This window comes from Ochotona princeps, chromosome 1 (genome assembly GCF_030435755.1).
Source record: "Ochotona princeps isolate mOchPri1 chromosome 1, mOchPri1.hap1, whole genome shotgun sequence".
In the NCBI taxonomy this organism is placed as follows: domain Eukaryota; kingdom Metazoa; phylum Chordata; class Mammalia; order Lagomorpha; family Ochotonidae; genus Ochotona; species Ochotona princeps.
Genome location: NC_080832.1, coordinates 120,126,785 through 120,147,036, shown reverse-complemented (window position 1 = coordinate 120,147,036; position 20,252 = coordinate 120,126,785). Strand labels below are relative to the sequence as shown.

General features: G+C 44.1%; 1 protein-coding gene across 1 annotated transcript in view; it reads right to left on the bottom strand.

The window, feature by feature from the left end:
* Positions 1-20,252, bottom strand: part of RIPOR2 (RHO family interacting cell polarization regulator 2) — a 218,556-nt gene that overhangs the window by 146,911 nt on the left and 51,393 nt on the right. The gene's annotated exons all lie outside the window — the stretch shown is intronic.

Below are 20,252 nucleotides of genomic sequence, written 5' to 3'. Positions count from 1 at the left end.
TAGGGAGCTGGGTGGAAAATGGAGCAGCTGGGACACAAACCAGCATCTATGTGGGATCCTGGTGTATGCAAGGCAAGGATTTAGCCACTGAGGTATTGTGCCAGGCCCTAACTGAATGTTTAAAAATAGCTACATGAAAAGATTTTGAATGTTCCCAACAGATATAAATAATTTGTGAGGTGATAGATATGCCAATTATCTGATTTGATCATTACGATTATATACATGTTGAAATATCATATTTCCCAGCTGTAGGCGACTGCCTAGGTTGCCTTAGAACTAGGCAAGTATTACACTGCTGAGAGAAGAGCAGCCAGTAGCTAGTGGGCATTCTGGGCCTGATTAATGCCGAATTTGTGTTAACTATACCAGTACAGGGCCCGGCGGCGTGGCCTAGCAGCTAAAGTCCTCGCCTTGAAATCACCGGGATCCCATATGGGCACCGGTTCTAATCCTGGCAGCTCCACTTCCCATCCAGCTCCCTGTTTGTGGCCTGGGAAGGCAGTTGAGGACGGCCCAAAGCCTTGGGACCCTGCACCCGCGTGGGAGACCTGGAGGAGGTTCCAGGTTCCCAGCTTCGGTTCGGCACGCACCGGCCATTGTGGCTCACTTGGGGAGTGAATCATCGGATGGAAGATCTTCCTCTCTGTCTCTCCTCCTCTCTGTATATCTGACTTTGTAATAAAATAAATAAATCTTAAAAAAAAAAAACTGTACCAGTACACCAGTATAGTTGCCTAAGGTGGGGAACACTGGGACAGGACATGCCATGCAGACTGCCTGAAGAAGGAATCTGGGGGCATATTGGAGTGGGAGCAGCTGATGGCATGTTTTACAGAGAGGAATTAATTGTGGGGGTTTTTATTGACAAGGTCACTGTACTTGCAGGTAGGTGAGGGAGCTGAGATGGAGAGGTTTAGAGGGATGTCTGGATCAGGCCAAGGCACCTACCCATATGAGAGAAATAAAGCAGCTTCCCGTTTTACTGTTCAATTATAAGGAAACCTGGGGAAACGGTATGTCATGAACACCTGCTGGTTTTGATTGAAATCCTGGTTGAAGAGTAAGGTCAGGCACTCCTATGGACAGTTGCTCTGAGTTTTTGTTTCTTTCTGTAAAAAACATGTTCTTGGCCTGGCATAATGGCTCAGCTGCTAAATCCTCATCTTGTACACATCAGGCGCTAGTTCGTGTCCCAGCTGCTCCACTTCCCATTCAACTCCCTGCTTGTGGCTTGGGAAAGCAGTTGAGGACAGCCCAAAGCCTTGGGACCCTGCACCCGCATGGCAGACCCAGAGGAGCTCCTGACTCCTGGCTTGGATTAGCTCAGCTCTGCTCGATGTGACCACTTGGGAAATAAAACAGCAGATTAAGATCTTCCTCTCTGTCTCTTCTCTCTCTCTCTAAAAAAAAAAAAAAAAAAAAAAAAAAAAAATTCGGCTTTCCAATAAAAATAAAATAAATCTTAAAAAATGTGGTCTTGAATGCCTAATTATTCAGTATGGAAATATTTTGAGAGTTCTAGTAAAAAAAAAAATGATGCTTATTCAGGTGTACAGAAAGCTTCTTGCTCACTGATCTCTATGACTGGAAGGCTATGAATTTACCCTTGGATGTGGGGTGTCCAATGTGGACAAATGGATGCGTCTGGGGTAGTCATGTTAGTTGCTGATATTGAACCGGGCCCTAGGAGGAGAAGCCTTCATTCTATCCAGTTCTGAGAACACAGGCAACCATCAAGATCACCTCATTGGGATAAGCAACAAAAACACTCAAAGCAAGAATTGCCGTAACAACAAGCATATTTCTCAGAGAGGAAGCTGATGTCAGTCTTTTCCCTTCTCATGGTCATTGTCCAGGCCAGCTGACTGCAGCTTTGGAAGCAGTTGTGCTAAGCTGAAGGTCACCGCTTGTGTGATTTTGGGCACACCCCTTCTCAGAGCCTCAATTTCCTCCTTTTCAATATGAAGGTGCTTCCCAGTTTCACATTTTGTAATTCACTGCAACAACTACTTTTATTGACATATCTCCCCACCCATCCACCCATATACCCTTCATATGAATATATAATTATATGATGATTTAAATGACTAGTTTAGAATTCAGGTCTGTTTATTCTAAAGATCTGCTGTTAATGTAAGAATTATTCAGCTCAACCAAATGGCAATGAAGAATAAGCTAGAGGGTGCTCTAGGGTCAAACTACCTAGGTTCACATTCTAAATGCCATTTAGTTGTGTGACCTTGGGCAGGATTAACTTCCCTGTCATTCAGAGTCCTCATCCATAAAAGAGGTTAATATCAGTACCTCTCTAATAGTGTTGTTGTAAGCATTAACTGTAATGATGTGGACATTCTCAATGAATTTTTTTTTTCAAGATTATTTATTTTTATTTGGAAGGCAGACATACAGAGAGAAAGAGAGACAGAAGAGAAAGATCTTCCATTAACTGGTTAACTCCCCAAATGACTGCAACATCTGGAGCTGAGCTGATCCAGAGCCAGGTGCCAGGAGTTCTTCTGGGTCTCCCACATGAATGCAGAGTCCCAAGGCTTTGGGCCGTCCTCGACTGCTTTCCCAGGCCACAAGCAGGGAGCTGGATGAGAAGTGGAGCAGCTGGGAAACAAGCCAGTGCTCATATGGGATGCCATGCTTGGAGGCTGAGGATTAGCCAGTTGAGCTGTTGCACAGGGCCCCCATTATGATTTCTTCTGGGGAGAGAATTCAGAGCAATGTGGGCATGTAAGGGTATAATGCAGAAAGACCAACAACAGGGATGGTGACAGAATGAAGCTGACCTAAACCTCACCTACCAGATATATCTGCTTAGGCCTAGGATGCTTGCCATTGAAGTGTACATAGTTTTGAATAAAGTTTTAATATGATTTTCCCTATTATTTTGAACTAGTTCTTTCCCATCCCCAACTCCTTTCTGCAATGGACCTCTTAACATCTTCTTTTACTCTTGAGGGGGTAATGAGCAATCCTGGGCTGTTTTCCCTCTCTCAGTTGTGGTGCATCTATTTACAGGTTGCCAAGTCTCCTCTCTCCTTGCCTGTCTTCCCTCAAAAGAAACAAACTCCCACTGCGTTTATGCCTGTATGATCCAAGGGCCATACAAAAAACTTTATGGTGGACTGTTTAAAATGATAAATAATTCTTTTTCTGCTTTCTTAACCCTAATATGACATTCATTTTGCTTTGCTTTGTTTCTCACAGTCCCATTGTCCATGGAATGTCCCATGGGAAACACTGTGGCTTCTTGTAAATTATTCACAAATTGTAGGAGCCAGCCTACTCCACCAGGCTGAGACACATCATCTTCAAACCCACACTGGGAGCTTCACATTTTGACAAGGTTCTGATGAGATGAATTGAATTGCATCTTATGCTCCTTTCTGTAGTCAACTATCTGTCTTTTTTTTTTTTTTAAGCCTTCCAAGATTTGGGGCAAGGATTGTTAATGCTGGTGGAGGGAAAGCCTCTAGCCCTGCTTGGCTGGGAAAGGGAAAGGCCACCTCTTGCCACTTCCCCTTCACTTGTTCGGTCCCACAGCCAAAGAAACAGTCCATCTGTCTTGCACATGGCAAATGTTAATTTGGGAAATAACATGTCTAGCTTGTGTCCCAGAAGCAAGTTGGTGGCATAGCATGATAATGAAAAGCACAAGCTGTAAAACAGACAGATCTGAGTTCAAGAGTCCATTCACTTCCAGTCTCTGAGTGGCACTTCCCTCCTCTGAATGATGGGATTGCTAGACATCCCCCATAGACATTAAAGGAAGTTTTGTAAAAGAAGCATCCAGCACTTGGTAGTCACTCAATAAGTGACATTACTGCAGGATGCCAGTGACCCAAGCTCTGCAGGGAAGGGAGCGAGTCTAAGAGGACTAGCCTATGCCTAGGCAAGCACATTCAGTCCAGGGTCAGCCCTTCTGTTAGATTGCACTAGAGAAACCCATGCCAGACAAGCCACCTGGGAAATGCATGCAATGTGATTTTTCTCTTCGCTGTTCTACAGTCTAACACTTCTTGATCTGGGAGTCACTGAGAAGCTGCTAAAAATCTCAACAAATACCATGAATTGCTTTGAATTACTCTCCCATCAACTCTAAAACACTTCCTAACTTATCTTCTGTAGTAGTATAAACTGAACTAGTCAAGTAGGTGCTTCCATGGACTAACTGCATATCAGCATGTACATTAGCCCATAAACTATGCAACGTATAATCAGCTCAGCCCAGGCAGCTTTCACATTTCAGTGAGTGTAAGACCGGTAGAGACACCTGGTCATCTCAAATGTGACTCTGCTATACAATGTGTTACATATATGTGCATTTATTATGTAAACAATTTTTTAAAAAAAATAGAATTGTGTATTTCCCTGGTGTGAAAACAAGATCTTGGCTAAGGCTGTGGCTTTCCTCCTGGCACTTGTTATAGCCATTGGGGTAACTGCTCTGTGAATGAGGAAAACAGATGGTCCCTCACACATGTAAGGTAAAGTGTGAATGAGAATTGTTGGCTACACAGAACTGAGGAACTCTCCAGGTGCATGGAAGCACCTGCGACACACAGGTGCATGCTGGGTCAAGGGCAATGGCGCTGCGGAGTCATGCGGGCATGTAGCAATGGCACTGTGCTCCATCCCTTTAGCTTCTCTTCCTGTTGCAGTGCATCAGAGGTGTTTCCTTCCTAATGCAAAAACTAGACTCTATGAGGTAAATGAGGTGGTCAGGTCTGGAGTTGAGAGGCAGAGCACAGTTAGCCAAGCAGAGGAGCTTGGAGAAAGGGCACACAGACTTTGTTTCCTCTGAACTCATTCATTGACTGTTATAGCTTTCTGTCTCAAATTCCTCTGTTTCTCTTAGCTGCAGGATGACTTTCTCCGCTAAGCTCTGAGTCACAAAAACATGGGTGAGTCTCACATAGTTGGAATTCTTTTCTATTTTGCCACTGCTGCTGCTCTGCTCCATTTGAATAAAAGCATGTAGAGTTTGGGTGAACACCAACAGGGTTATAAGGAATTTTATCTTTGGATAAGTCTTTCAAAGGCTGCTTTCCACGTCCTGGAGACTGGGACCGCCTCCTGAGTAAGGAGAAAGCACTTATCAAATATTTTCCCAGATTCCTCTCTCCATGGAGCCATGGTGAGTTGTAAAATGAAGGCAGTCAACACCAATCCAGGTTTCCCCTGAGCACACAGTTCTTTTCTCTAAAGCAGATGGAATTTTACAAATAGGAAGGAATAAGTTGAGGTTGAAAGGCAAGGTTACAGAGAAAAGTCTCTCTTATGTTTGGGTAACTTCCCTTGCTTTTGGTCCAGGATAGCCAGCTGGGTCTTACTAAGTTTTCTTGGCTATGCTAGGAGTATAGATCTATACTGAATGGACCTAGGGTCTTCTGGGCTGCCTGCAAACCCAGCTTGGCTTGTGTCAGTTAAACTGTGTGTGTTTGGCTTAGTAGGTAGCATTGTAGCTCTGCAGCATCTAATCCCTGCCTTCCAATTGCTAACTGAACAGTCTGGCAAGTCATCTAACCTCTATGGGTCCCAGTTTTGTCAACAAGGAAACAGAGGGGATGGCAGCACCAACCTCAGAGGCTTATTGAGAAAATTCAACAGGCTTAAAATGGTTTCTGGTACCCAGTAAACCTCAACAAATGCCTGTTTTTTAGAAAAAAAAAATAAGTCTGAGACAGCATCGAGAGGCAGGGCGTTCACTTGGTACCCTGGAATGACTATAGCAGAGATACTGGCAGACCTGGGTCAGATCCAGCATCACACTGGCTCAGAGATTCAAACTACAAAGGTTGGTGCAAGATAACCCTAATCCAGGGTTTTGCCTTCCTGCCAACCTTTTAAACATAAAGAATAATTCAGCAATCTCTAACTCCTAAAAGATCTTCATATTTAAGGTAAAAAGTTCATATGATTCTAAAGTATAGAAAAGCAAAAGCAATAGCCTTTCTCCACAAATCTCATTTTCCGAAGACTGCTACCCACTGTTGGTTTTGCATAAATGGGCAGGGGCTGACGTGGGTCGAGGGGGGGATGCAATAATGGTTTGGTTTGGTTGTTACTACTTCTGGGATGGAAGTATTATTTTAGGTCTACTGTCTACTCAGGCAAAATGAATTATTCAGTAGTTGGTGTGACTAACATTGCTGATGCATATGAAATTAATTAGTGAAGTTTTCATTATTTGTTGCATTTGTAAGTGACTCAGCTTGCCTCCTGACTCTCACTCTAGGAAGGTTTATTCTCTATTGGCATTGAATTTTGCTAATCACATGCTCCTGAGCTGAGTGAACTGTTTATTTAGTCATTAAATATTTATTATGCAGACTAATTTTGCTTACTTTTTCAAAAATAGATTATATATTTGAAAGACAGAGTGACATAGAGAGGGAGAGATATTTTCCATCTGCTGGTTCACTCTCCCAAAAGACCACAATAACTGGGACGGAGGCAGGCTAAAGCCAGAAGTCGCAGACTCCATTCTGGTCTCCCACATGGCTGTCAGGGGCTCAAGCTGTTGGGCTGCCATCTGGCTTGCTAACTCTGTGCTTTTCTGAGAATGAAAGTAGTTGGTTGATGCTCCTGGATTTCTATAAGTATGGAATCTGACTGACCAGGATTCTAACTATGACAAAAACAGTTGTTTCATGTAGCCCATTCTGCCTTCACACCTCAGTATTAGAAGCCTGAGTATGAGCTGAGCGCATGACTGCCTGCAGTAAAGACTGTATACTTTCCTGACCTCTTTGCAGTTAAATGTGGCATAATTAAATACTGCCCGATAGGATCAAGCATACTTATCCTAAGCATGTAGAACACACATTTCTGTGATGTGGCTCCTTTTTGCGAGTTGGAACAAGGATGTGATGGCTGGGACCTGAATCTGACCCTCCCTGAGCAAGGGTACCAGACACTTGTGGACAATTGTGAGTGACAGCACTGAAGGAGCCCCTAATCTTGAGGTCTTTGGAGCACTGATTCAACAGCCCTGTACTGCATACTTCTAGCCTACATATGCACAACGGAGAAAAAGAAGTAGACTCTGTTTTTTCTCCTTGCAAACATGTGGTAGCCAACCTTTTGGGCTTGACTCATTCCCTTAGCATAATGGTTTCCTTTCAAATAAGTCATTAAAAAAAGAATATTATACTACTACAGTTTTAATGACCTTCAAAGTTTACTGTGTTTAGGTGAAATTGTTATTTTTTATTTAATTATTGCTTATAGGCATTATCCGTATTCCCACTAAGCTTTTTTTAAAAAAAGATATATTTCATTTTTATTGGAAAGGCAGATATACAGAGAGGAGAAAAGACATACAGGAAGATCTTCCGTCCATTGATTCATTCCCCAAGTTACTGCAATAGCTGGAGCTGAGTTAATTCCAGGTTCCAGCCAGGAGCCTGGAACCTCTTCCGGGTCTCCCAGGCTGGGGCAGGGTGCCAAGGGTCCCAAGGCTTTGGGCTGTTCTTGACTGCTTTCCGAGGCCACAGGTAGGGAGCTGGATAGGAAGTGGGACTGCCAGAATTAGAACTGGTGCCCATGTGGGATCCTGGCACATGCAAGGTGAGGATTTTAGCCATTAGACTACTGTGCCAGGCTCCTCACTAAACTTTTTACTTGTTAAACTTCTTATTTGGTGAGGTATTAAGCCTTCTTCCTGTAATGCACATTTAAAATATGCAATCTCCAACCTAACTGAAAAAAAAAAGGAGCAAAGAGTGTGGGAGGGAGACTGAGAGGCAGGGAGGAAGGAAGGGAATATCATTATGTTTGGACAAACATAAATATCACATTGAATCTATTAAATCTCATTAAAACTTAAAAAATTTAAAAACCGGGGTTTTCAAAGGAGCAAGCTGGAATGCACCAATATACTTAATGACACTGATAGTAATATGCAATACTCTTATTACGAGCAAGGCAGAAGGTCCATACTAATGAAACCTATGTCACACAATGTTCACGAAACAGGCTGATACCAAACTATCCACAAATGGAGTTTTGTCCTATCATACACCTTATGGCACAGATCAGAAGGTGTAGATGTTTACTGATATTGTAAATATTCATAGTATCAAGTCGAAATAGAAGATTCTATTCCTTCTTATGAAATTGATGATTAATATAATAAATCAACCAAATTTATTGTCTTGTCATCAACAAATACTTCTTGTTTCATCCTCACATTCATATAAGTGCCAGTCTTTGTCAGAAACTGCAGCTCTGAAAGTGGGTATACTAGGTGAATTGAGAAATTTCAATAACGGATGGTGCCAACACTTGTCAGACTATCCAAGGACTGGAGTTAGGTTTTTCATGACTCTTTAAACTCAGAAGTCAGTTCCTGGGGGTTGGTGTCATTGCATGGTCGGTAAAACCTGCTGCCATTGACATCAGTGTCTCATACAGACACTGGTTCAAGTCACTGTTGCTTCACTTCTGATCCGGCTCCTTGCTAATGGATCTGAGAAAGCAGTGGACAACAGTTCTTGCACTCATATGGAAGACCTAGAAATCCCTGGTTTTGGTGAGATTCAGCCCTAGCTATTGGAGCCACTGCCTTTCAAATAAAATTAAATAAATCTTTAAAAATGAAAAAATTGTTTTGAATAATGTTTAAATAGTTGAGAGGGTTGCATGCCCATATGTGTCTCTATTTGATTGGGATGGGTCAGATATGGAGGAGAGTAGGTGAAACACATTTTATTTTTTTCCTTCTCCTGTGTCCACAGGAGAGGAAGGGAATGGGGGCTTCTCCTTACTGTCAAACTACGTCAGCACCCAGGGATGGGGGACAGTCCTTAGATGACACGTTAGAGACCCTGCAGTGAGGAAGAGTGTTTCGAGGGTGAGCTTGAGTAGTATCAATAGCATTGAGACATTGTCAGCTTCATTACTCCAGGGTTGAGAACATCGTTTCAAAGTTTTTTGGTTGACAATGCCCACCTTAGTGCATGCGCAGAGCCAAGAACATGGCTGAGCCAAGAAAATCGTCCAACTTGTTTTGCTTTCCATCCTGGACCAGATGAGCTAGCCATCATGTCTTCTGTGTGCATCTGGGTTTGCTGTCCACTGCACAGGCAGCAGCAACTAAGATGACCTAGTCCTAGAATGTGCACTCTGAGATTGAACTAGATATCCTGTGATTTTTCCGGCAGCTGAGATCTGAGTCCCGCAGTCTGTTGCAGAGTCCCCCAAGAAACCTTGGCTAGAGTCACTTCAGACTTGACTTTTGCATGTGCCAGCCAGTGCAGGATCAAGTTCAGTCTGTCACCTGCTGGTGGATGCAGCTTCCTGGTCAGTTACACTCCAGGCCCATATCTCACATGAACCAAACCAACAAGTACTGCAGCCCAGCCCAGCTAGCTTGCCCCAGACTCAGTCCTCATGCATGCCAGCGGGTATTGTGGCCTAGTTGGGATGATCCTAGTAGCCCTCACCAGGACCACTCCCAGACCTGATTTGTGCATGTTATAGCCTCTGCTGTGGCCTAATCTGGACTAGTCCACACCCCATCTGGCTTTTGTGCATACCCAAAGGTCCTATGACTTAGGCAAGCCCAACCCGCCCCCAGACACCACCATCACATATGCCGACAATTGCTGTCGGTTCTAGCCTGGTTCATCCTTGGCCTGCCCACCCCAGCCTGGCTCACCTCCAACCCTGAATCTTGTGCCTGCCAAGGGGTACTGTGGCCAGCCTTTCATGACTTGTACCTAGTCCCAATACTTGTCATCTGGTGTAGCAGCCTAACCTAGCCTGGCCTGCTTCCAGACTGTCCCATCTCCAGTCCCACCTCAAATATCCTTCAGTGGAAATGGTAGTCCAACAAGGGAGTCTCTGAAGTTCCACTACCAGGCCTGTTCCCAGCCCTGGGTCTTATATGTGCCAGCAGGTGCTGCAGCCTGGTTTTGGCACTCGCTAGCAAGTACTATAGCCTGGATCAGCCCACCCATCCCCAGCCCCAGATCTCACCAGCATGCACAGCAGCCTAACTCAGCCTGGCCCACCCTAGCCCTCATGTGAACTGGTGGGTTATTGTAGTCCAACCCAGCCTGGCTTGCACCACATCCTGGCTTTCGCTTGTGCCAGTGTATGCTATGAACTGACTGAGCTGGTCTACCCCAAGACTTGGCTCACACATAAGCCTATGGGTGAGCAAGGTCCAGCCTGGTCTTAAAAACTGCTCCCAGCCCTGACTTTCAGGCTCACAAGTGGGAGCTGCACCCCGGCAGGGGAGTTCCCCTACCAGACTTGCTTCCAGCAATGACTGTCCTGTACTGGTGGGTGCTACTGTCCTGGCACTCACTAGTGGGTACTGTGGGCTAACCTGACTGGACCACATGCATTCTGGCTCTCAAAGATGGGTAATACAGTCTAACCTGGCTTGGCCCACCACCAGACCCAGATTTCATGTGACCTGGCAGGTGCTGCAGCATAACCTGGCTTGTCCCACACTTATTCTGGCTCTATAGATCAGCAGCAATGGGTACTGGAACCAAGCCCAGTTTGGCCCGCCACCAGACCCAGCACACTTGCATGCTGATGGATGCTTCTCTCTTGCCCAGCCAATGATCTGTTCACAGCCCTGGTTCTCACATTACCAGAGGGAGCTATAACCCAGAAGGGAAGACTCCAGACCTGCCAGGTCCTTTTCCAGCTCCAGATCATGCTGGTGGGTGTTTTGACCCAGCCTGGGATTGTCCACTCGCAGTCTTGTCTATTGCTGGAATTTGTTGCAGCCAGCCCAGCCAGATGTTGCTCACACCCTGTCCTTGCTTTGTACATGCCAGCAGGTATTAGGGTCTGGCCCAGCCTAGCCTGTCCCCAGACAAATGGTGCTGAGTGCTTCAGCCTTTCCTGGATCTCATGTATGCCATCGGGGTAAGAGGCTCTGCTTGGCATGGTCTTCCCTCAGTCCTAGCCCTTGCCTGTGCCAGCAGGTGCTGCAACCTCGCCCCACCTGGCCTTCTCCCAGCCCCACCGCCCATGAATGTCAAGTGGGTTCATATTAGGTAAGTGCTATGGTCCAGCCTGCCTTTGCTCTTCACTGCCCCAGCTGTCCTTGTAAATCAGCAGGTGTTGTAGTCCCAGAGAGGCAAGACTACAATTCTTCTATAGAATCTACCTCTAGACTCAGTTGTCTCACATCTGGCTGTGATCCAGCCTGATGTGGCCCAGCCTGACATGGCCCACTCCCTGTTTTGACACTTGTAGGTCAACTGCAACTGAGGCCTAGTCCAGCCAGGCATGCCTCCCAGTTACAGCTTTTGGGAGGCAACGCTATTTAGCCTAGCTCAGGTTTCCCTCATGGATGGGTGCCTTGGCCTGACCCAGACATGCTCTCTGGCTGTCCCCTCTCTAAATCACTCTGTCTCAGCTCCTTCGCTTACCTACAAGTGCAGTGGCCTGGTCTGTGAAAGACCCCAGGACTCATTCCCTCTCTGTCAGACATAATCTCAGCTGCTCCTACTCCAATACGTCCTTAGACCCCTTCTCCAGGCAATCGTAGTCCTCCATCTAGGGGCCAGGGTGGTGTGTTCTGGCTCGGAACTCCCTGCCTTACCTACTTATCTTAAGAATGAGAAAGAGGAGGAGAAGACAAAGAAACAGCAACCCTTTGTGCCCTAATCATCTATGTACAGATTGTTAAAAATAAAAGAGGGAAAAGAAGAAGAAACAGCAGCAGCAACTATGCTGGCATACTGGTATAGTTAAAATAAATTTGGCATTAATCAGGCCCAGATTGCCAGATTGGTGCTTTTCTCTCAGCAGTATATCACTTGCCCAGGTACAAAGCAAACTATAAATAAATCTTCAAAACAAAAAAAGTAGGCTTCGTGGAAGCACAACCTAAGCCTAAATCAGCAAAGCAAGAATTAATTATCTAAGACTAAAATAACCAATTTATTGTAGCTAATGGTCCATTGTGAGCAGCTTATTAATCTACGTTTATCTTTGAGTTGAACATGCTTTCAGTTCTATCTTGTTTCAAATGACCCCTTGCATTTCAGAAAAATATTTATAAAAGTTCTGATAAATTTTAAAAGAATTACTCAAATAATGATTGTATCGAAATGAAGTCCTATATGTATTTTACTACTTGGAACATCAGATGAAGGTTGTACGAAGTTCTTTACATTTTGTTGTGATGTAGTTATTTTGCATAGGTTCCATACTTATTGTCTATTACTGTATGGAACCTATGCAAAATGTTTTATATCAGAAATACAATCCTCAATCTTGGTTTCTAGACATTTTCTCACAATGAAAGGGTTGGCATATCCAAAATTTGATGTTGTTTGCAGTCACAGCATGTGATATCAGATGATGTTTCATCCTCCTGGAAAGGTTACAGGTCAAGTCCAGGTCAATGTTAGGTGTGCATTCCCCACAACACTCCCTCATCCTGGCCCCGCAAATCCTCGGCAATGCTTCCAAGGAAGATGCACAGAAGGTAAATCAAGAAAGAAGACAGCAACAGTCAAAAAGGAACCTTGTCATTGTTAACATGTAGACACTGACAAGATGTGATGCTCGGTGTGGGGAGCTTCTTAGGACCTCTGGGTCTAAAGAAACCATATGTAGATCAAGCTGTTGGGCCCTCTGAGTGGACTTGTGTGACTATAGGAAGACATTTCAAAGATGCTATTTCCATTTTGGCTGGTATGACAATGATGGTTTGCCATGTAAACTTATCGATATGGTATGTTAGAATGAGAGAATCAGACTTTCTAAGGCTGCCTTCTGATACGCATTTGTGGTACTATTTGAGAGCATTCAATTATACTGAGCATTCAATTATATTATATTGTGGCAGAAAAAACAGGATAAATAAAATTCTTAAGATACATCACATTAAGAAAGGACAACCAGAGCATTTGTGTGTGTGTCCAATATTGTCAGAAATGAGCCAGGAGAATCCTAATATTCATGAGATAATGAATATGCACAAGGCACTCGAGTATGGAATATACACAATACATGTAAAGCACTTAATGCACAAGAAAGCCCAAATACTCATGATATGATCCACACAATATGCAAGATCCCTCCATGTGCACAAGCCTTCATCTCACCCAGCACTGACATTATCAACCAGGTCCTGTGTATCCTCTCCCAAGATGTACAAATTGAATAGTCTAATCAACAAGTTAAAAGCAGCAGTCAGGTTAATTAATTCTTGTCCCTGCATCTTTCTGAGAAGAATGTATCCCCAGCATTTTGTGCCACTATTCAAATTTCATCAGTGGCCATTATAACCCTGAAGTAGGTGAGGGGCTGAATACATGAACCGCACCCTGAGGATTTGAACATTATGGTCCTTGTGCTCAACTTGCCCTCTCTCCCATTTCTCTTCCAAATCTCTTTCTCCTTGTTTCTTGGTATTCCTTTTAAATTGATTTTATATTTGCTCTATGAACCTTTCTGTTGTGGGACATCTGAAACAGTGTGCCTGGCAATGTACTAGTACATATAGCACACCAGGTAATTCCCTACAAAATGGGTGGGATCCAGGAATCTTGACTCTCAGTCACTATGAAATCACGCCAAATTGCTAGATGCATCCACACACAGTGGTCAGGGGTCATCCCTTCAATTCTACCTGTGGATTTAGGTCACAATCAACTGTCACTGAGGACTCCCAATGTGGTAGGCCATGTGAGTCCTTTTCTGAAGTTAGGGGACCACCAAAACTGGCCAAGTGGTCTCCTTTTCCCCTAAGCTCTTGTCTTAGCTCCAAGGATTGAGGAAATATTCAAAGAAAAAATAAGTGCACCCTTAGTGATAGCTGGTCAAGATGAAGTCAGGGGCCCGGCGCGAGAGCGTAGTGGTTAAAGTCCTCGCCTCGCACGTGCCGGGATCCTATGTGGTCACCGGTTCTAATCCTGGCGTCCCTGCTTCCCATCCAGCTCCCTGCTTGTGGCCTGGGAAGGCAGTTGAGGATAACCCAAGGCCTTGGGGACCCTGCACCTGTGTGAGACACCTGGAAGAGCTCCTGGCTTCGGATTGGCTCAGCTCCAGTCATTGTGATTGCTTGGAAAGTGAACCATCCCATGGAAGATCTTCCTCTCTGTCTCTCCTCCTCTCTGTATAAACGCCTTTCCAATAAAAATAAAATAAATCTTAAAAAAAAAAAAAGATGAAGTCAGGGAAGTTGAGTCTGATCTCATTCCCAACTTTCCCAGGGGAGCTGTTCCCATCTAAGCAAGAAGTACCCATGGTGCCTCTCTCTGGGCCTGGTGTCTGGGATAAGAGAAAATTCTGAAGGAATAATTCACTGGCGGACTAAAGACTTCAATTCCTTTTGTGTCCACCATCACATTTTGGTAACTCTGACCGTTGACAAGAAGGCCCTTGGGGAAAGATGGGGAACTGACACTCCACCTGGTGGTCGGAGTGGTGGGTTGACAGATTTTCATCAAGAATGGGTGCAGTAAAAATTAAGCACTTGAGAATGGTTTTTTGTTTCAGAAGTTTTGCAAAATGTTGCCAACAAGACACTTACTATAACAAAACACCCTTGTTTTGGAGGCCAGATGCCTGGATGACTACTCTCTTCTATTCAAAGTCACTAAGTTTTGTAAATTTTCTTTAGTAGACCTCATGGTACTCCTCATTATACAGTTCCAATACCCATGAATTTCAGTTTCCACAATGTAGTTAGGTAACAAGAGTCCCTCAGCACTACTGTTACAATGCTCATACATAACAGCATGAAGTGTAAGTTGCACTTCCAGCTCTCTCCCTGTGAATCACAGGAAGGCAGATGGGCATAATGACCAGTGACCAATCACCTTGCTTCCTCTAAGTCCATCTGTGATTGGTCACTGTGCAACTGTGTTTGTGTTGACAGCAAAGCATATAGTTGTGTTACCTCCTTATCTCTCGGAACTAAAACCATGTGGCATCTTACAAAATTGATAAGAGGATTGGCCAACCAAAATGACAATGCAAAAAGAAACACAAGGGCATAATGCTTGGAGTGGCCATTTGAACTGCTAATAAGTAGTGCTTTAGAAATAGACTGATGGAGAATCTTTAGGCTACCACATTAGAGACTCTGCATGCAGCCCCAGGAGTTTGGCGAAGGTGAACTGACATACAAGCAAGGAAGAGGACAAGGTCATCCCAAAGGAAACAGTGGAAGTACAAATTTTGCCTTAAAATCAGATGTATTCTGCGACACTGAAATATACATCATAAAATGTTGGAAGTTGATCCGTACTTAGGAGTATGGCCGTTCACCAAGGAACAGAAATGATGATTGTGGGCCAGTGTTGTGGACCTGCACATATGGGATGCTGGTGTCCCATATTGAAGTGCTGGTTTGAATCCCAGCTGCTCTTCTAGTCCCACTCTCTGTTAAGGCACCTTGGGAAAGCAGCAAACATGTCCTCAGAGTGTGGGCCCTTGCCCAACTCATGGGAGACCCCAACGCAGTCCTGCGATCCTGGTTTTACCCTGGCAGAACTCTAAACATTGCAGCATTTCATGAGTAAACCAGTGGGTGGAAGATCTCTGTCTCCTCTGTCACTCTGCTTCTTAAATAAACAAATAAAATAAATCAGAAGATGCTTGCTCCACATTATAACACCACACAGAAAATGTAATTCATATTAGCTCAGCATTTCTGGTGTTTCACAGTTAAGGTCCCAAATAAATCCTACTGTTGTCTTTATTTCCTTATACATTTGTAACTAACACAGAGAATTTTCTTTTCTATTTTTTTTTAAAGATTTATTATTATTGGAAAGCCGGATATACAGAGAGGAGGAGAGACAGAGAGGAAGATATTCCATCCGATGATTCACTCCCCAAGTGAGCCGCAACTGGCCAGTGTGCGCCAATCCAATGCTGGGAACCAGGAACCTCTTCCGGGTCTCCCACGCGGGTGCAGGGTCCCAAAGCTTTGGGCCGTCCTCGACTGCTTTCCCAGGCCACAAGCAGGGAGCTGGATGGGAAGTGGAGCTGCCGGGACCAGAACCAGCGCCCATATGGGATCCCGGGGCGTTCAAGGCGAGGACTTTTAGCCGCTAGGCCACGCCGCCAAGCCCGAGAAGTTTCTTTTCTAATGTCTTGACCATTTTAAACTTCATGGAACAATTCTTATTTTTTAAATTCATTTTTAGGACCATATTATGTGGTTTTGGCTTGCAGGGTCAGTCTTATCACACAAATCAAGCTATAATCCCTAAAGCCGGGTTGCAAATTCAAATGCCTGCAGGGATCAGTCAGGCAGAGTAAATGAGAGAAGCAGGCATGGTATAGGATGAATCAGGCCATGAGCAACTTGGCTTTCATGAGGAATGGAGAAAGTGACTCCTGAAAGCTTTGTCTTGTGTAAAGATGAAGGTCTCCTCTCCCCAGCTCCACCAGAGGCAGCCAGGAGACGTTCCGACCCAGAGTGGCCAGGCATCCTGGCTTTTCAATGTATACCTGGAATACGAATTCACATGTGAAATCTTACAATTAAAGATATTTTTAAATTTTATGTGAAAGGCAAAAGGATATATATCCATAGAGATACAGAGAAATTTCTTCTATTGGTTCATTCCACAAATACCCAAACAAGTCAGCCAGGGCCTGGTTGATGGAAAAGAAATGAAATCAGTGTATGGATCCCCTTATCGCCATGTTTACAGCAGCTCAAGTCACAGTAGCTAAGATATGGAATCAACCCATATATCCACCAGATAAAGAAAATGTGGTAAATACACTCTGTGGAATAATACTCAGCCATAAAAAGAATGAAACCCAGTCTTTTGGAATAAAACGGTTGCAACTTGAAACTATTATGCTTGGCAAAATAAGCCAGTACCAAAAAGACATATCATATGTTTCCTCTGATATGTGGGAGTTACTATGGAACACAAAAAATATACATTATAGGAACTAAACAGACATCTTGTAATTTGATTGCTACTTTTTGTAACTTTAAAAATTTTTATTTATTTTTATTGCAAAGTCAGATATACAGAGAGGAGGAGAGGGAGAGAGACTGACAGATTTTTCATTTGATGATTCACATCCCAAGTGGCCACAATGGTTAGAGCTCAGCTGATTCAAAGCCAGGAGCCTGAAGTCTCTTCAGGGTCCCAAGGCTTTGGGCCATCCTCTATTGCTTTCCCAGGCCACAAACAGGGAGCTGGATGGGAAGCGGGGCTGCCAGGATTAGAACCTGGGCCCATATGGGATCCCGGGGCTTTCAAAGCGAGGACTTTAGCGCTAGATTACTGCTGCTCCACTTTTGATCCAGCTCCATGCTAACATGCCTGGGAAAGCAGCAGAGGATGGCCCAAGTCTGTGGGCCACTGCACCCACGTGGAATCCCCGATGAAGCCTCTGGCTTCAACCTAGCCCCAGCTGTTGAGGCCATTTGGGGGAATCAATCAGCAGATGGAAAGCCTCTCTCTTTCCTTCCTCTTCTCCCTCTCTCTGCCCCTCTCCATCTCCCCCTCTCTCTGCCTTTCAAATAAACAAATAAATCTTTTTTTAAGAAAAGAACCATCTTTCAATATTGGGATGAGGGAAGATTAGCCACCTGGAATGTCTGCTTAAATAAAAGCAATCTCAATTCATACAAATGAGGCAGAAGAAATCCTAGAAGACTCATAGCCAATTCCCTGACAAAAACAGCAATTTCCTCTTCAGGAATTGTGGCTGAAAACCAGTCAGACTTCTGCCTGCATTACTCCAGGGAACTTGCCTCATCTTCAGAAAATCTGACTGCATCTTTTCATTCACACTTTGAAACAGTCAGTCACATGCTAGGGAATCCCTTGCTCTATAGAACATTTGCAGCTGAAAGGTTAGAGATTAATACAGCTTCATTGCCGAAAGAAGATCTGGAGCACCAGTGTATGATCAGCTTTATACACGTGCCATTGCTTTCAGTTTGAACAGAATGGCCACCTAATGAGGAGTCATTGACTGGTTGTGGGAACTGACACCTGATTGTGGTGAAGGTGAGCATGCGGACAGAAGGCCCCTCTAGTTTTGAGGGTGACCTCCTTATGTGTTTGATTCGAAGCTGACGTATTGCTTCCTCTTTAGGAATTACTTGAGCACCTAGAAAATATGGGGAAAATATGCACAATCCTACACCAACCCAAGATTGAATTTCTGCATCTTTCCCTCTGACCAACCCTTGCTCAAAAGCACACAGAGGTTTAAACAGCTGTGTGCACAGGATTTCTACTTGGTTTTCAGAATCACTGTCACTTTTTTACTATCCATCCCAACTCTCTTTCTTGCCAATAGAATTTTGATTTTGCTCCAAGTGGCAATGTGCTCAGCCCCAGGGTGATAATCATTCATGCTCAGCCTGTGGCCCCTCCTCATCTCACAGCTGGGGAGTTTGTGAACCAGTTTTGGCCAGAGAGATTCCAGGGAATGTTTCCTGGGGCTCTTTCTGGAAAAGCGCTCACCTCCATCATATAAGGAGCTTTCCTTGCACCTTCTTGTGCTAATCATAGGTGTGCTGGCTAGAGCTTTCACAGTCACCTGTAACCAGGGGGCAAGCTTCAAGAGAAGGCAAGAGGTGTTTGCTCTGGACCAAGATTAGACCTTGGATTTCTAATTTAATAGAAAATAAATTCTTTTTGATTGAACTACTGAGGTCAGATTGTTACTTGCAACTGAATAGAATCCTGGTTGATGAAAGTGTTTTTTTTTTTCTTTTCTGCTTGATTTCGTCATTATTCTCTGCAATAATTCATAACATTGAGTTTTGTTGGTATGCTATAATTTAGACCCTTCTGTTGTCGATCATTTAGGCTATTTTCAGTCATATCATGTGACAGGTGATGCTCCCATCCAACATATTTGTGCCCTCAGCTTATTTTAATCAATACTATGTTCAAGGTTGTGAATATTTGTGGTTCTCAAAATGTTTTGTCAAATTGCCCTTCCAAATGATTGCATAAATGTACAGTGTTTGCAATTGTATATGAATAAATCCATTTCAGTATCATTCTGTCAGCACTAGGTACTGTCATTATTTGGGGGGCTCATTTTTGAGGTGTTAAGATCTTCCAATTTTCTTAGATTTTTGTATCCTAATTTCCAAGGGAAAAAGACACAGCTTAACTTGTTGATTCTTAGTTGATACCTAACATTACAGTTTTAGGCTCTGTTTTGTTTTTTTTACTGAACATACTAGTCTACATTGAAATACAAGCTCCCATGTGTAGCTGGATTGGGAAAAATAACCTCTACTATTCTATAACAAAAACCATAACTGTGATTAACAATAATTAAATATATCAAAATAGTTGGCAGAGAGGATTTTGAATTTTTTAACACAAAGAAATAATATATATCTGAGGTGATGGGTCAGAGTCCCCTACATGGATGTCTGGGAGACAAATACTTGCACCATTTTCTGCTACCTCTATATGTCAGCATGAAGCTGGATAAGAAATGGAACAGCCACACTCACTGATAAGGGATGTGGGCATTCCAGGCAGTGAGTTAGTGACTGGGTTACATGTAGGGGCTGCGGGTGGGGGTAGTTTCCTTTGAGGCATCTTGCATGCATCATAATGCAGTCCCTATTTCCATCACCACCACTGCTGTGTTATTAGCTCTGAGGGAATCCTTGAGAGGCCCAGGGGTCCTGAAGTATTTCTGACCTGTCATAAGGCTTTCTCACCATTGTATGCATTGGGTGCTCCAAAGAGGAAAACACAAAGGATACTGAGAAGGCAGAAGAGACTCGATGGAGGAAACCATGGGTGATGGGACATGGTGAATGGGGTTATGGCCACTGTCAGGTGATGCTTTGGGTTTTAGAGTGTGGTTTGGACCAAAGTTTCCTAGTTCTCTAGGCCTGTGCTGATGACTGAAGACACCTGACCCTTCTCCTACAAAAACATACTCAGCAATTTTTACTGGTCCACATCTGCATGTCAGCACATTGCGTACTGGCAGCCAATGGAGTGTACAGCATTTGCAGTCATTGCACTACCACCAAGAGATGTTAGTGCAGGCAGCATGTGGCTCAGAATAAGAGGGGGCTTGGAACTAGGCCTGAGCTATCTGTGAGAGGCTTTTTGTACCCATATCTGCACCATCTTTTTGCTTCTTTTTTAAGGCTTTGTGCCAGGCAACAGGAAGCTCTGCCCTAATGTGCTTACTAGCTCCGCCATTTGCTTTCCCTTCAAGGGGGTCCTTAGCCTGGGAGTGTGCAGGGTCCGTCCCTGAAGTGGCTCAAGACTGAAGAAGAT